Source organism: Hippocampus bargibanti, linkage group LG08 (genome assembly GCF_051943395.1).
Source record: "Hippocampus bargibanti isolate YZ-2025 linkage group LG08, ASM5194339v1, whole genome shotgun sequence".
NCBI lineage: Eukaryota > Metazoa > Chordata > Actinopteri > Syngnathiformes > Syngnathidae > Hippocampus > Hippocampus bargibanti.
The window spans coordinates 5,721,622-5,736,353 of NC_142741.1; the positions used below are offsets into that span (position 1 = coordinate 5,721,622).

The window sequence follows — 14,732 nt, forward strand, 5'->3', positions numbered from 1 at the left end:
ATTTGGTAAATTGATTTTGCTGAACGACAGAGCACTTTGGATGAAGTTGTGCTCGTTTATGGCGCCATCTGCCGCCCATTTTGGAGTACATCATTTTGCAACGGGCAGCAGCAGCAGCAGTTTGCTGCCCTCTTTTGGCCTTTTAGCACAAACGCAACCACTCCCCTGCCCATCATGACGTCATAAACATTATGTTTGACGTTTATACATTTATGTTTTCGTCAAACCGGTGGAAGTTGACTTGATATCAAAGTCAAAATCAAAGTCAGCTTTATTGTCAAATATGCTAATATGCATGACATACAGCACAGAAGAAATTAATGTCCTCTCGGACCCAGTGTGCAAGGCACTTAAAATGTGGCTAAAAAAGACAGACAATTGACAACAGACAATACATGTAATTTCTGAATGTAAAGTGAGGTAGTGTCGTATGTAAAGTGAGGTAGTGATGTATGTTAAGTGAGGTAGTGTTGTATGTAAAGTGACGTAGTGTAGTAATACAAAAACAAACAAAAAAATTGTTGAAGTGAGGTCTTGCAGAAAAAAAAACATGAACAAAATAGATGTAAGGATGATACAGTACAGCGTGTAGCATGTACTCAGAGTTCGGTGAGTGTGGCAGTGGGAAGGGGCAGTGGGGGCTTGGCTGGGAGGGAGTTATACACATCATTTCGTGTATTTTGTCATCTGGAGAGAAAAAAAAATATGACAAAAATGACAAGTCATTCTGTGTATTTTTTGTCTGATTCTGTTAAAATTGGCAATGAAAGAATTTTCTTGGATCATTTTGTCCCATTTGAATGTAATGTTTGAATAATCCAAAAGTGCAATCAATAAGAAAACATTCACAAAATATTGTTGACATATTGCTATTATGTTCACAAGTAAGTTTTTTTGCATTATTTTTGACCAGTTTTCTTGGGGGGGCTTTGGAAGATTTTTTTTTGTTTTGAAGTTGACGTAATATTTATCATATTTTGTTATATGGAGAGAAGAAAAATGACAAAACATTTTTTATCAATACAGATATTACCCCCAAAATCATTGATGCAGGTCATTGTGTTTTTTTTTTTTTTGTCTGATGCAGTTAAATTAGGGAATTAAAACATTTTCTTGGGTCATTTTGACCCGTTTGAATTTGATCACCCAGATGTGGAATAAACAGGAAAATATTCACAAAATATTGTTTACATCAGGGGTGTCAAAGTCATTTTTTGCCGCGGGCCACATTGTAGTTATGGTTTCCTCTCGAGGGCCGTTATGAATTTGGGGAATCCATTAGAATGTTTAAATCCCTTCAAATATTACATATAGAGCACACAGCAAATTAATGAATAACTCGTTTTCAAATCTGAAGTCAAGAATAATGACTTATTGTGGTTGACATCCAAAAATATGACATTTTGGCTCAGATTTTAGCAATCATCATGGAATTTAACAAGTTTGATTTGCTTTCGCGGGCCGAAAAAAATGATGTGGCGGGCCGGACTTGGCCCGCGGGCCTTGACTTTGACACCTGTGGTTTACATATTGCTGATCTGTTCATGACTAACTTGGTTTTGCATTATTTTTTGCCCGTTTTTTTTATCAATGGAGGGAAAAATGGGTGTCAAATGCGTTTTAATGTACACATAGGCAACATTAAACAGTTTTATTGATTGGGTCAATTCGACCCGCAACATGGGAATCAAATCCGTTTTAACGGCAACACTAAACAGTTTTATCGTACATGGTGATTTTGAAGTTCTTAACAATTGATTTTTTAATTTTTGTTAATTATAACGAGTGGGTCAATCCGACCCCCAACATGGGGGTTAAATCCATTTTAACGGCGACACTAGTTTTGATTATTCTTTTAATTCTAACAATTGGGTCAATTTGACCCGCAACATGGGTGTAAAATCTATTTTAACGGCAACACTAAACAATTTAATTGTACATGTTGATTTTCAAAATCTTTGCGGTTTAAAAAAAAATATTCGAACATTTGGGTCAATTCGACCCATAACATGGTGGTCAAATCCATTTGAACGGCGACACTACTTTTATCATACATGGTGATTTTAAAATTATTAACAATTGATGTTGATTTTTTTTATTCTAACAATTGGGTCAATTGGACCCGCAACATGGGGGTCAAACCCATTTTAACGGCAGCACTAAACAGTTTTATCGTACATTCAGATTTTTAAATTCTAACCAATTCTTTTTTTCTTTTAATTCTAACAATCGGGTCAATTCGACCCGTAGCATCATCACAAGGTGAAGTAAGCATTGAAGTGCCTTACTCCTGGTCCACTGTGACCTTTTTCTCCAAAAGCAAAAGACAGGAGGCGAATAATGAGAATAATAGTTGCCCCCCCAACCCCCCACCAAGATAATCCTCACAAGCCGCAATCTGCGGCGCAAGAGCTGAAGGGGTTTGCGTGCGGAGGTCCCTCTGGGCACAAAAATAAATAAATAAAAATGTCTATTATCACACAGCGGGAATGTAAAAGGCCCCCTTGCCTCCCTGCCGCGGTCCCATCCCAGTTTAAATATTTAATGATGAAGAGGGCTGCTAAGGCTACTTCTCCTTAGCGTGCCTCTTATGTGCTCATTAAATATCCTGACAGCAGCTTCACCTCAGATTACATTTCCTCAAATCCAAATACAGTGAGACCTCAACTTACAAACACCTTATCTGACAAACTTTTCGTGTTACAAACGTCAAATTTATGAAAATTAAACCTTATAATAAGCACTATTTTCATAATACACACCCACCACGGCTGGCGGAGTGATCTTTGGCAGAAGCACACGACCGAACAGCACCAGAGGTTAAGTTACCAACAGTACTTATGGAAGGTGACTCTCCTTCCATAAGCCATCAACGACCATCAAAAAGGTAAATAAAACTTTATATTACAGCACAGTTTATTTCTTTAATTACAGTCCTCGTGTAATGCGCCTCTCTTTCCAAACAGCAATTCCCTTTGACCTTCGACCTCGAACGCCATTCCATCAAGCCATAAATGACCATCACAAATGTAAATAAAGTGACTTTATGATACAATGCAGTGTATTTCTTTCATTACAATACAATAAAACATTTATTATACATAGATTAAGTGTAGTTTTAAGGCTTATTTAGTTGAAAAGTATATTTTATGGAAACCCGGGAACGGATTATTCCCATTTTAATGGTTTCCTATGGGAATTTTTTTTTGAGATACACACTTTTCGCCTTACACACTCTGTCTGGGAACCAATTAAGTTCGTAAATTGAGGTCTCACTGTACGCACCTTTTTGTTAATAACGCCAGAAAAACTGGCAAAGAGAAGCGTTTCAATGCAATGTACCGTATTTTCCAGTGTATAAGGTACACCGGAGTATAAGGCGCACCCCAAATGAATGGTATCTTTTCAAACCTTTTCCATATACAAGGAGCACCGGACGGATTATAAGGCGCACCTTCAATGACTGAAAAACGTTTTCCAAATATCATCTATAAATAGATCAAAGTATTCCAAAGATAAGGTGCACCCCCAATGAATGTTGTATTTTCAAACGTTTTCCATATATCAGGCTTAGAAAATTATGGTTTATGGAGACCTGGGAACGGATTATTCTCATTTTAATGGTTTCCTATGGGAAATTAATTTTTGGGATACACATTTTTCGCATTTTACACACTCTGTCTGGGAACCAATTAAGTTTGTAAGGCAATGTATCACTGTATTTTATTTAATCGCTATGTACGGTTGGATTCATAAAAAATAAGGTGCACATTTGCGCTAGTGTTAGCATCAACGTTAATCCGGGAATTGTCATCATTTCTAAGAGCAACTATTAGCCGAGGCAGCTATTAGCTAAGGATGACAACGATGCAACCAGGAGTAAGAACTGCCAAAGAAGCTAGGCAGCAGTTCACGGTCATTTTCTACTCACAAAGGCCACTTGCGCGCGGGAGCTTAGCCCGACTCATCAAGTCGCACTAACGGCGTCCGTGCCAATTCTAACCCTGGACGCGGTATAAGAAGCATCGCTCAAATCGGACTTATGGCCTCAGCGTCTGTCTGCTTTCAAGTCATTGAGAGTGAAGAGATTGATTGCGTACGAGGTGACTTGGGCCTTGTCGCTGATGAGGAAGGCATTTGTCAGGCCTGCCGTATTTAGCGTGCATTAGCTTTCCCGGTTCCTGCCGTTGAAGGATTTTGCTTTTCTTTTTGACTTTCAAAGTCATAACTGCTTCCCAAGTCAACTCACAATTCAGTCAAAGAAGAGAAACGGCCTGAGCAGACGTCTGCTGAGAAATCGTCAATGGCAGACAGTCAAGGCCTGCAAAGCCTTCTCTGCTGGCCTAAAAAAATATCTGAATGACAGACTGATGCTAATCATATATTGTCCAGGAATTCTTCTGACATCATTCCAAATTGTCTTTTGGCTTCCTTTTCCCCTGTTGTGCTGCTTCCAGACGTGTCTTTTCGTATTTAAGCATTCAACCAATTAACCAATCACATTTGTTAACAGGGTCAGAAATCGACTTGGACGCCTTCACAATCGGTTCTGCAGGCCCTGTCGCGTCAAATTCGTCAAACTGTTGCTCTATCCAATCAGATTTCGAGTCGGCAACCCGAAAGGCGTACCAAGGCCTTCTTGAAGGCGCTGGTTAAAGTCAGAGTTTTTGCAATGTTTGCAAAAACTGTTCTGATCACTAGGCGCTAATGACAAGAGCATACCGGCCAGAGCTAACACACCTTATCGGTAGATGAAGATTTACTGTTAAAGCCATTTTCAAGACGGACTTTTCGAGAAAAAAAGGGATCATTAATAAAGGTCGGTCAGTTACTTCCTGGCTAATGGTACCCTCTCGTGGACTTGTAGTAAATCCCATCACACTTTTTTTCAGTCTGGATTGATTTAGACATAGCCCTACTGAAGGCCTCGCCATGAAATCCATGGGCCCGCCACAGGAAATCGTACACATTTACTGGAGATGGTTTAGCTAATTTGCTTTTTCAATCTTAAAGGACAACCGACACCATTTTTCGTTTCCTAACTGACATCAGAAAAACGTTTTATAGCATCTAAAATACCCAAAACGTGCAGGACTGATATTTTTAGTCAAATGCAAAACACGAATAAAAATGAGTTAAAGCCATTTTCAAGACGGACCCGTAAGTTGACGCTGAATTTTGACCTTTGTGCTCATGTGACGTTTTCAATTGTGTGTGTGTGTGTGGGGGGGGGGGGGGGGGGTTAGGGGGGAGAAATCATCCGATATAAAATTTAAGAGAGATAATGGCCCAAAGTCATGACAGGTTTCAGTGTGCATGTGAGTGCAGGTGTCGGGGGGAAAGCGAATATCCCCCTTTCGACAACGCAGCGTTTGACATCCTCACACCTTCAGTAAAAAGACGATTCTGCTTTGAAGTCTCAGGCTTAAAACCTCTTAATCCCAAAGACGGGGAAGGGGTTGGGTGGTGGGGGGCACACACACGCAATCTCCAACATGCAAATGTTTTATTTTGACAGGATGGACTCAGGTTATCGGCAGGTGTCCAAACCACGGCCCCATAAACCACTAATAATACTAATCATACTAATAATACTAATCATACTAATAATATTACTTATAATAATAACAAAATAAAAACCTAAATAACAACAATAATAAAAATAATAAATGCTAAACGAATAAGAATAATAAATAATAAACCAATAACAATAAAATAATAAATAACCAAGAAATAATAATAATAACAAAATAAAACATACTAAAATGTAATATTAATAATGATGATAATAATAATAACAACACAATTAATATACTACAATATATAATAATAATAATAATAATAATAATAATAATAATAATAATAATAATAATAATAATAATAAGAAGAAGAAGAAGAAGAAGAAGAATTACTACTAAAAAACAACAAAAAACAATACCACAATATTAAATAATAATAGTAACACATTAAAATACTAAATAACAACAACAATAATAACAAACAATAAACTAATCACAATTACGATCATAATAAATATATAATAAACTAATAACAAAAAATTAATTAATAATAACAATAATACATAAAACATATTAAAATGTAATAATAATGATTATAATAACATTAAACTAGTACAATAGAATAAGAATAAGAATAAGCATAATAAGAATAATAATAAGAAGCATAATAAGCATAATAATAATAATAATAATAATAATAATAATAATAATAATAATAATAAGAAGAAGAAGAAGAAGAAGAAGAAGAAGAAGAAGAAGAAGAAGAAGAAGAAGAAGAAGAAGAAGAAGAAGAAGAAGAAGAAGAAGAAGATTCATGGAAGAAAATTGATAGAAGGATGGATGTCAAGGTATAAAATGACATGACGTCAAAAAGCAAGATTCCAGAGTCGGGGGGCTAAGCTGCAGTGTTGCAGCTTTGACACACTTTCAGCCACTTCAATAAATCATGTTCATCGGCTGTTAGCTAAAAAAAAAATATGATTCTGCTTTGCTGAGAACAACACAAGCAGGTGGGGAAGACCCATGCAAGAAAAGGGTTAGACGGGAAGTCGGCCTTCATTTTCTGCACAATTTTCAGCTATTTCCGCTATTCAAACCCCGCCGATAACAGTATGCCATTTCTTAAGCGCACCCATGAGCCACGTCTGGGAAATTTTTAGTGATGAATGAATTACGCGGCGTAGGCGAAGGGTGGAGGTTGGCTCACGGGATTTTAAGCTCCCCTTCGCTGACTACACGGCCGAGGCAGCTCAGAGCGCCAGCAGTTTTTTTCTCAAGATCCCCAAGTACGAGCGTGGATTTTTATGACGTCTGCTTAAGCGCACGCCGCTGCACTCTCGCTGATTTGGGGGCTAAAAATAAGAGGGCGATTTTTTTTTCTGTTTGGCGATTTACGCCGTGGCATCTTTGACCGGCGAAATGTGAAAAATATCAGATTTTTTTGTTCGTCCACAATAACATGCCAACAGCGCTAAAATAATACTGTGATAAAAGAAAGTATTTTATAGTCCCAAAACTGGGAAATTAGCAATCTACAGCAGAAATTTTCAAAGGGGCTGTGGGTGGGCTGAAAAGAAAAGCAAAGTAGAGTGATACCTTGGCTTACGAACTTAATTGGTTCCCAGACAGAGTGTGTCAGGCGAAAGGTGTGTATCCCAAAAATTAATTTCCCATAGGAAACCATTAAAATGAGAATAATCCGTTCCCAGGTTACCCTGGCTATGTGTGTACCTCAAAAAATATTTCGTATGCCAAGGTAAAATGTTCATAAATTTAATGTTCGTAAACTGAAAAATTCGTAAGCCAAGGGGTGCGCAAACCGAGGTATCACTGTATTGCTAGTATGAACCAATTTTTTTCAGAATACAACTGCACAAAAATGTTATCGAAAATAAACGTACACTGCGCAAAAGTATAAAAAAGAAAAACAAAGTACAGTCAAAACTGGGTTTTTGACCATAATCCATTACAGAAACCGGTTCGAAAACTAATTTGTTCAAAAACCGAAACATTTTTCATTATAATCAATGTCACCGATGTCTGCTTTTTTAATCATTATCGAATAACAAAGACGTCAACTCAAAATGGAACACCACACGAGGCTAATGCGTTGGTCACAATGAGACGCGACACCAGGAAGGGACGTCTAAGGAAGTGTAGGGGAGTGGAGTGGTGCATTCAGGTGCCCTCAGTTTGGTCGAGAACACATTTTGGGTTGTAAACCAATGCCTAAAAAAACTTGACATTTTTGGTCAAAAACCGAATCGGTTGAGAACCAAGACGTTCAAAAACCCTTATTTGACTGTGAAAAACTTTCTTCAACAAAACTAATGCGTCGGTCACAATGAATTGACGTCTAAGGAAGCGGAGGTGCTGAATTTGGTCAAGAACCCATTTTCAGTTGTAAACGGAGACATGAAAAACACGACATTTTTGGTCGAAAACTGAATCGGTCAAGAACCGAGACGTTCGAAAACCCAGATTTGACTGTATTGAAAAGGATAACAAGTATTGCATACCCCAAAAATATTTCACGACAGACCTTGTCGAGGCAAGTTGCGGTGGAAAGACCTGAACCAAACAACCTCAGCGTTGACGCTATAAGGCCATAAGCGACACAAACCCTTTGACCAAAATTCTTAACCAGGGTCCAACAGAAGAGGCGTAACAATGTCGTCAGCCACGTCACCTTTCCACCAGAGTGAGCCTCGTTTCTGCGTGAATGTCCAAAATGGCTGCTGGCTTCTTGGCTCACTTTCTCAGAGACCCGCTGGGGCCAATCTGTTTTTCAGCCCCTACTGGCCTCCACAACCTGGCCAGCGTGCTGAGAGGACTCTCAAACACACGGACGAAGGAGGAAGCTGTTCAGTGACTGGCTAACATGTTAGATACGTTTTTCCTAGATGGCAGAGGGTCTCATTAAATTGGGTTATGGGGGTTTGCCTTTATCTGCAACTAGAACTAAACACGCAGGGGACGTTTCCACACGACCGGGTTTTGTTTTCCGCATTCCCGAGGGGGCAAGATGGGACTTTACAAATGTAGACTCAGGAGGCCCGGACCGGGCCTCACATGTCCTGGATGTGGCAGGATTTGTAGCTCCAGAATCGGGCTTCATAGTCACCTACAGTGGCATCGCCGCCAGCAACAATAATCACATAAGAATGGAAGATATGTCATCTTCGACTTCAATGGACTGCCAAGAGAGAGAGACTCTGGAGGTAGGGCTCACCCTCCTGGAACTCAGAAACAAAACAAAACAGAACATGACGGTGGTTTCAGACAATACCACTCTCCAGTTCAGGGGTGAGAAACTCGGGTTCTGGAGGGCCGCCGTCCGACATGTTTTCCAAGTCTCCCTGTTGCAACGCACCTGATTCAAGGGAACATGTAAAACATGGAAAACATGTATGACGACGGCCCTCGAGGACGAGAGTTTGACACCCCTACTCTGGTTACTGTTCTGCAAGTCCAAAAAGGAAGTTGAACGCAAGGCTGGCCGGATTACGTCGAAATTAAGCCACGGACGGCACTGTATGAATCGCTGTGTCACTGATCCCCCCCCCCCCCCCCGGTCTCTGCTTTGCCAGACAACAGGTTTGCCCTGTGGAAGCTGTCACCGGGATCGGCACTTTTTTGAAAGACAGAATGAACGAGAAAGGGGCGAGGAAGCGGCGAGGAAGCGGAGACGGCGTTCATCACTCGAGCGCCGCGGCTTAGCCTAAGAGGCTTGAAGAATCAGTATGTTAAGCTGCCAGGGTGTACGCGCACTAACCTACCGCGCGCTTACAAACTCCCGGCCGCTTTTTAATCAAGTGAAAACGCAGAGAGGCAGCGGTGGGTGCCAAAAGCCGACATTTTCAATATCGTTTTTTTTTCTGACATCATCAGACACGATTTCACTGTCAGCTGCGAACAGATACGGACATGCACGTCATTCCCAGTTTTGTTTACGAGTGAAAGAAAGAAATCATAGTTATCCCTCAACCAAACGAGATCTAGGGGACACTATGGCACCCGGGCGATCTAACCAGACCACCCTGACACAGATCTGATGTTGCATTTTGGAATAAAAAACCTCTGAAAAGTGACATCATGACCTGAAATTTGATACGTTGACCTGCATGCTAACATGACGATCTCTTTTGTCAATTTTTATCCTAGTTTTCTTACGAATGAAATAAAGAATGCTAGTTATCCCTCAACCAGACAAGATCTAGGGGACACTACAGGACCCGGGCTATCGAACCAGACCATCCTGATACAGATCTGATGTTGCATTTTGGAATTAAAGGCCTCTGAAAAGTGACATCATGACCTCATTTCTGATACGTTGACCTGCATTCTGACATGTTGATCTTTTTCATCAATTTGTAAAACCTTCTAAGTGAAAAAAATCCTAGTTATCCCTCAGCCAGTTGAGATCTGGGGGACACTACAGCACCCATGTTATCTACCCAGACCAATCTCATCCAGATCTGATGTTGCATTTTGGACTAAAGGGCCTCTGAAAAGTGACATGATCTCATTCTCAGTCATGTTGAACTGCATTTTAACATGTTGATCTTTTTCGTTAATTTTTAGAACACGCTAGAAAAAGAATTCGAGTTATCCCTCAACCAGACCAATACTTGGAGAGACTATAGCACTGCTGCTTTCCAACCAAATCACCTTCATACGGAATTGATGTTGCATTTTTGAATAAAAGGCCTTTGAAAAGTGACCAAACAATCTGAGATCTGACACGTTGACTTGCAAGGAAACATGTTGATCTTTGTCATCCATTTTTAAAAACCTCTCAACGAAAGAATCCGAGTTATCCCTCAACCGGATTAACACCCAGTGAAATTAAGATACTCCAGCTATTCATCCAGACAACTCTGATAGGGCTGCGATGTTGCATTTTGGAATAAAAGTCCTCTGAAAAGTGACAACCTGACCTCGTTTTGGACACGTTCACCTACATGCTAACATGTTGATCTTTTTATCATTTTTTAGAACCCTCGAAAGGAAATAATCCTAGTTGCCGCGGTACACACTTGTGCAGCTCTTTGATCTTGTCTCGGAACCAACAATAACATTGACTTGTCGTTTTACCAACTGGGTCTTTTCCACGCGCCAGTATATACCGTATTAGCGGGTATAAAAATAGCACTCACACAGGGGTCAACGGGCAGCCCTATTTATGAGCTCACTTAACCAATGGAGGGAAGCAAAAGGGGGGTGGGGGGTGAAGATTAAACCTTGCTCAGTTTCAACCACTTCCTTATCATCTTTGGCTAATATGTGCACCCATTGTAGGACACATCAACACAGTCGCAATGACGGGGATTGAACCACTAACCTCTGCTTTGGGAGACAAATACTAAAATGTTCACTTAGGCTAGTCAAGGATTCCATATATACCTAAACTGCATTTGAGTCAAGACACAAGAAATAATTGTCGCCTCTGTTTCAGGTGTGTGTGTGAGTGTGTTTATGGGAAAGTGGCGGCGCAGGCCGAGGTCTACTTTCATTTCACACGCTGACAACACTTGTGTGCATATGTGATCTGGTTTTATTCATTTGGTTCCAGTCAGTTCCTTCCACCATCACATCTCATCTACTCTAATCGTGCAAGTGCAAATGTGGCACAAATTGAAAAGACAGTGACATGTGGTCCACGGTTCACCTAAAATGACATTTGGCAAAATAAGAGACCAGGAGTTAACAGTAAAGTCGACCCAGCGAGCTTTCAAAATATGCGAGGGAGAGCTCGGATTGGAGCTCCCCAACCACGGGCAATCACCAATGAGACTGGATGCTACTTATATTCCCAAAGGATATGTGGTTTTCGTTTTAAATTTGGTCATGGGATACCGCACTATTTCTACTTTCGCACAAAAAAATCAATTTCACGAGTTGTTGACGTGTGGTTAGCTCCAAATGTTAGACAGAATGGCGTTCATGCTCCATGCAGGCAAGGCGGTATTGATGTCTCAACCACTTTAGCAGAATCTCGCTAACACACACACACACACACATTTCCTGGTAAAGTACAGGATGTGGGGATGGAGGACTAAGCAGTTTTCCCCTCTGCGATTGCCAGGAATACTCGATGGGCCTTGCCGAGTGTCCCCTTTCCCGTGATTCAATCAAGCTCATCAATGTCTTGTTAAGTCATCGCACTTGCTGCAATGTCAGGCTTCTTTCCGGGTCGCTTCTGCCCGAAACTCGACATTTGGGGAGGAAGTGACTGCTGGGTCATGGGGGGGGGGTTGGAGATAAAGCACGCAGGGTGGGACGGCCTGTCAGCATCTATAAATAGCCTTCACGGACTACCTCGGAAGCATAACAAATCCATTTTCTTGCGGAATGAAAAAAAAAAACCCTAAACAAAGCACTAGCTTTGTTCACCTGCATTCCCAGATAAACATCAAAGACGGACTACTTCGCCCGGAGGCGACCAGATCAGATCGACAGATTGCAAAGTAGAGATAGGAGTGCCGAAAAAAACAGAATCGCCTGAAACCTAGTCTCTGTTTTGGAAAACGACGCCGGTGCTAGAGGCAAAATTGTAAAATGGAGCTACCAAGCTGAGGCCAGACAGCAAAAGCAACTTGGTGAAACTTCATTTGGGATGGAAAGACAGAAAAGAGTTAAAGGAATAAAAAATTGGATCTCACCTTGTGAAAAAGTCTCACTTTATGGGAAAGAAGTGAGCAGAGTCAAAGGGTCCTGGGGCGGTCCAGGTGGTAGGAGAGGCGGGAAGGGGTCCTGGGGTGGTTTGCTGGACTGGAAGCGGCTCCACGCGAGGGGAAGAAGGATGGGGGTGACAAGGAGCAGGGACACGGAGGGGGAGAAGACCCGCCGGATGCTTGTCTTTCCTTTTCTCTCCCTCTTGTCCTTTTTGTCCACGCTCAGAGCGGCTCACATCACAGGCGCCGACAAGATTCTTTACATTTACGCACGCAGCCACAGGGGGAGGATGGGGCCAGCTCCCTCCCTCTCACCTCCCAGCAGCCAATGGGAGAGGACGGAGAGTTGTCCCCCCACGGTAGCCAATGAGAGCGGGGGCAGGCGACGCCTTCCCTCGGTCACTCCGGCGTAAGAGCTCGCTCACATCCAGATGGAAAAACGCTGCCGTGATGGACGGGCGTCTCGCACAGTTCCCCTTTCAAGCGTTGATCATCGAGTATCCTCAGGTTGAACAGTCGTTCTCAAAGTGGGGTCCTCCGGGTGGCCTTGGGCCATAGCTTCATGGTCTATAAAGTCTTTGGGATAACTTACGATTTATGCAAGGTATTTTGTGACAAAAAATGTCAGATAACTTTTATTTTCAGGTTATATGGTCATAAGGGTGGACTTTGTACCGGTCTGTCGTAGTAAAGATGGAGTTGAGCCAAAAAGGCAAAGCTCTCAATTTACCGGCCGATCTATGTCCCAACCCTCATCTATGGTAGGAAGCTATGGGTCGTGACCCAAAGAACGAGATCCCAGATACAAGCGACTAAAATGAGTTTTCCCCGTAGAGTGGAGCCAGATGAGGTGGCTAGGCATCTGATTAGTATGCCTCCTGGAGGCCTCCCTGGTGAGGTGTTCCAGGCATGCCCCACTGGCAGAAGAGCCCTGGGACGACCTAGGACACACTGGAGAGACTATGTCACCCAGCTGGTCTGGAAACGCCTCTGGATCCACCAGGAAGAGCTGGAAGAAGTGGTTGGGGAGAGGGAAGTCTGGACTTCCCTAATAAAGCTGCTGTCCCGGCTACCCGATGTCGGATAAGCGGCAGAAAATGGATGGATAGACATTAAGAAGAAGTTTGCCTCAGGTTTACAGATCGGGCACTGTAAAAGCTACTGAGAACTAAGTGGAGGATCAGAGGAAATGGTCATTTTGATGCCCCATGCTGCCCATCTCCAAAACCTGCCTTAAAACTCATTTTAATTCTCTGGCTTTCGACTCTGCACGAGAGACAATTTCTAGTTCAAACCTTTTTTGTTTTTTGTTCTCTTGAACAATTGTTGATTAGAGACCCAGACTCAATCTTAACTTAAACTCATTGACTGGCAGACAATGACCAAAAACGTGTCCAGTCCAGTGTCAGGGTTTTTGTTATTGTCACTCAAATTGCAGGAGCCACAGAATATAAAGTTTTAGGACTACATAAACATTCAATACAGCATTAAAAGCCTTAGGAATTGAGTCTTTTTTTCTGATGAAAGAGGGTCTAAGCAATATAGGTCTTCGATTATCTGAGCTTGAAATAGGAGAAGCTGTACAAAATACAGTGCTCTAACAACAGGTGAAGTTGGAACAAAGCGCTAAGATGGAAAAAAGGGCAATGCTGCCCTCTTGTGGAAGGGGAAAAAACATTGCTAGAGGTCTGACCAGCACTTTATCGCTTCCCAATGCAAAAAAAACAAAAACCCGAACACATTTGGGAATGGCGCTCCACGTCCATAATTTCAATTGCCGAAATAAATTCGAGAATGGCAATGAAGGAGTTAAGCTTAGTTTTTTTATATTCACTATTCAGCCCCAATGCTTGTACACAAACCGCTACAAAAACAAAACCAGCGTGGCAAAGCTAACCCCCGTCTGCCTCTGATTGAGCCAAATGCCGCCCAGAGACATCAACCGCGACGATTAACAACTAAACGTCGTAACACGGCGGTGGCAGCGGAAGGGTCAGAGATCTTTTCCAACAGTCTCTGTCATTTCCGGCGGCGTGGTTTTTACAGCGCCAGGCTAATACACGCCCCATCTGCGTGCAAGTGTCAGAGCAAGAGTCATAAAAAATTCATGGCAAGATGGAGGCAGACGTCACATCCAATATGTTGCCGCCTGCACTGATGAGCGCAGCCAGTGAGGCGTGGAAGGTTAAGGAGACGCTTCCGGATGAGACGCAGTGGGGACGCCGTTTATTTTACTTCATTTACAAAGAGCGTTTTACGATTCTATAATAACAGACCAGTGACCACCCCTCCCCAAAAATATATCTACAGTGATATCTCGGCTTACGAATGTTTCAGCTCCCGAACCTTTCGCTTTACGAACATTAAATTCGTGAGAATATAATCTGGGCATACAAACTAGTTTTTGGCGGACGAATGAAACCACACAGCGCCACGGTGGCTGCCGAACCAGTTTTCGTCACCCCCTTTCTTTGAGGGCAGATGTGGTTTGTTATCGAGTACAGTACTTTTGCTATTATGGGACTGAAAAAGACCC

The 14,732-nt window shown here is 41.9% G+C and overlaps 1 protein-coding gene across 5 annotated transcripts in view; it reads right to left on the minus strand.

Annotated features, from left to right (window-relative positions):
• The window catches only part of LOC148894424 (poly(rC)-binding protein 3-like), a 42,043-nt gene extending 29,458 nt beyond the window's left edge, over nucleotides 1–12,585 (minus strand). Inside the window, exon 1 of one of the 5 annotated variants that reach the window (XR_016115757.1) lies at nucleotides 12,185–12,577. The gene's annotated coding sequence lies outside the window, so the exon portion shown is untranslated. Of the gene's footprint in view, nucleotides 1–12,184 lie in introns of all 5 variants that reach the window. The other 4 variants (XR_016115756.1, XM_089002478.1, XM_089002477.1 and 1 more) reach the window with 4 other exon arrangements.
• Nucleotides 12,586–14,732: the final 2,147 nt, after the last annotated feature.